At 33.4% G+C, this 3,220-nt stretch overlaps 1 pseudogene; it reads left to right on the forward strand.

Moving 5' to 3' along the window:
- Positions 1-565: 565 nt before the first annotated feature.
- Positions 566-2,206, forward strand: LOC107138975 (annotated as a pseudogene).
- The last annotated feature ends 1,014 nt before the right edge of the window (positions 2,207-3,220 follow it).

Consider the following 3,220-nt stretch of genomic DNA (forward strand, 5'->3'; position numbering starts at 1 on the left):
TATATATATATATATATATATATATATATATATATATATACTTTTGTATTATTCTGTTTATATGTATATATATATTATTTATATATATATTATTCTGTTTATATATATATATATATATATATATATATATATATAAATAAACAGAATAATACAAAAGTGATTTCTTAATCCTCTCTTTTTAAAATATTTATATTTATCTCTATTTTTCATCCATCCTACCATTTAAGATATTTTATTTTATTTTTCTAAAATATATATTTATTTTAGTTTTAAATGTGCCTTTATTTTATTTATATGTGTTACTGAGACTCAAACCCAGTGCCTCACACATGCTAGGCAAGTGCTCTACCACTGAGCCACAACCCCAGTCCCAAGATATTTTAAAATACTAACTTGTCAGCTGATTTTAAGCCATAGGGGAGTATAATAAACATTATCTATATAAAACAGATTATCCAGTACTAACTAATCCTAACCCTAGCCCTCACCCTAACCCTCCCTCAGAAGCATCTGTCACAGGAGAGTTCAAGACTCATAATTCAATCACCACTCCCAACACAAATCAATGGTGAATAAAGATAAGGTGTTTCCTAGAAACTGGCTGTCCAAGTCCAGTGAAAACTATGAGAAAGATGAATACCAGAGAAACTCTACAAAGTATTCCCTAGAGATACATAGAAATGATTGAAATGAATAAAAGAGTTGATAGCTAAAAAGAGGCAGTTGGCAGCAGAAGCAGAGAAATTATAGCCACTTTTTATGAAGGATGTTGAGAGTCACTTTGATGATTTTGTGAACAATCTCATTGAAAATTCTCCATCATTAGACAATGGTGGGTGTGTCCTCACAACTCTTTCAATTCTTGAAGAAATAAAAAACAATCACAGAGCTAAAAATCTCAGAGCATCTCCAGAACAAGTAAAAATTTTCATTGCAAGGAGATCTCTTTTAAAATGAGCTCTTTGAAATTGACCACATCAGAGCAATATACCACATGTTTATTTCCCTCCTCTTTCTCTATCCTCAGCACACTCATGGTAGATTTCATTGATGAAGGAAAGCTGGAACTTGAGTTTAATCTCCTGCATTATGCTTTTGGTAAATTTCCTACTGTTGTTTGGACATGGTGTATCATGTTCCTGCATATAATTTCAATCCACTATTTTCTGTTTCAATGTTGGGCCAATGGCTACAGCAAGAGTTCTCATCCAATGAGGGATCTATTGCCTTGTCCATGGCTTGTTTTTTATGGTCTTCCAGTTTGGAATTATAGGTTTTGGACCAACTTATGTTGTATTAGCATATACACTACCACCAGCTTCTCAGTTCTTTGTTATACTTGAACAGATTCATTTGATAATGAAGACTCACTCATTTGTCAGAGAGAATGTTCCTTGGGTACTGCTTTCATCTAAGAAGTAGAGCATGGTCCAATACCCACATTCAACCAATACTTGTCTTCTTGTACAAGAAGTAAGATAGTACTTGTAGTATCCTTGTCTACCATAACAGCAATCCCAGAACTTCTATTGTATTTGCCCAGGTTTTGTGTTGTTTTATGTGTACTACATCTTAGAAAGACTCTGCACCACCTTGTTTCAGAAAATCAAACAGGAGCCTTCATTGCCCATGTTCTGGTCCTGTGTGTATTTAACTCCATCTTGCCAGATGTGCTGATAACTGTTCCTTGCTCTTTTGTCTTTCAGCACTGCTGGATCAATGCTTTTGCTGTGATTTTCTGCTATTGGTGGTGGGATGTTTTATAAGGGTTGTTGAAACTTTACATCATACGCTATTATGGACCTGGAATGTGGTGGTCCATGACTGACTATACTACTATGCCTACAAGAACATTTTTATTGAAGTGGTTCAAGTCTGCTGCCATGTTGGTTGTCTTTGCCATATCTGCTATAGTGCATGAAGGTACACTCACTGTTTGCTTGAGCTATTTCTATGAAGTCTTCCTCATGTTCTTTCAGTTCTTTGGAATCAACTTCATTGTTATTGATAGTTGGAAAAGGCACTTTGGAACATTATGGTGTAGACTTCCCTTTGTGTAGCATGGAGTCATTTTGTATTTTTATTTTTTATTTTTAAGAATGGTCCTCTGAAATAACTAACATTTCTGGATTATACCCAGGCACGTTCCTGGACTTGCCATTACATGTTTAAGAAGCCTGGATTCTGTTTCCATCCTTGTCACTGAAGATAGGTTATTTCTCCTGATATTTGGACAGCTGTTATCATTTGGACCACTCCAGCCTTTTCAGATGGCTCACTTCATCCCTATGTGCCCCAGAGATGAATATTGGAAGTTCCCTGAAATCTTGTATGCTTAAGAGGACTTTCTTCTTTCTTTTCTTTTGTTTTCTTTTTTCCTTTTTGGAAGAAGGGAGACTTATAGCTTAGTTAATGGCACATTTTTGCTGGGTCATCTTGGCTTAAGCCTTGTTAATTATATCTGTTTTATTCACTGACTTCACGTGATCAGAGACCAATATCATACTTGTCTGGTCACTAAACATCAAACTTAGGAAGAGAGCGTTTATGTACCTATGTCTTAGAGTTTTGCCCATACATATTGTTGGAAGGCATTTTAATTAAACATGCAATTGGAGAAGAAAGGAAAATAATGTGGAACGATTTTTTTGGTATTTCTAGTATAAAGAAAAAAATATCAATTTTCCCAAAATAATTTTGTTACACATTCTATTTTATATTTTTTTGAAAGTTCAGATCTACTTGGTCTTTCTTTCTATATACAATATTGTGAAGCAATTAGCTGCCTTTAATCTTGAATTCTTGAGTTTATGTCAGTAATAGTATATATTGAGAGTATCAGAACTAGAAAAAGAAGTAGCACAATAAAAACATTTCCTTGTATTACTTTCAGGGTATTAAAAAAAGATTTTCTGAGTTAATAATGTGTTACAATTATTTTGTGTACAATGGAACTTATGTGGAAGTTTTTTTTTTTAACTGTAAGGTAATAATTTATTTGAAGTTATTTAGAAGTATCTTTTGGTATGGTTCTTTTATTTTCTAATAAATATTGACTTCCCTTATTTTTCAGACTAGTGAGTCTGTAACATAAGGATTATTCTCCTCCATTAATAGTAAAGTGATCATTAAGGATCCAGAAGCTGGCTTGTGAATCATTTGTTTGATTATAGCATATTTTTGGATACATATGTGACTGTTTCCAAGGAAATGTACTCTA

Source organism: Marmota marmota, unplaced genomic scaffold, assembly GCF_001458135.2.
Source record: "Marmota marmota marmota unplaced genomic scaffold, marMar, whole genome shotgun sequence".
Lineage (NCBI taxonomy): Eukaryota > Metazoa > Chordata > Mammalia > Rodentia > Sciuridae > Marmota > Marmota marmota.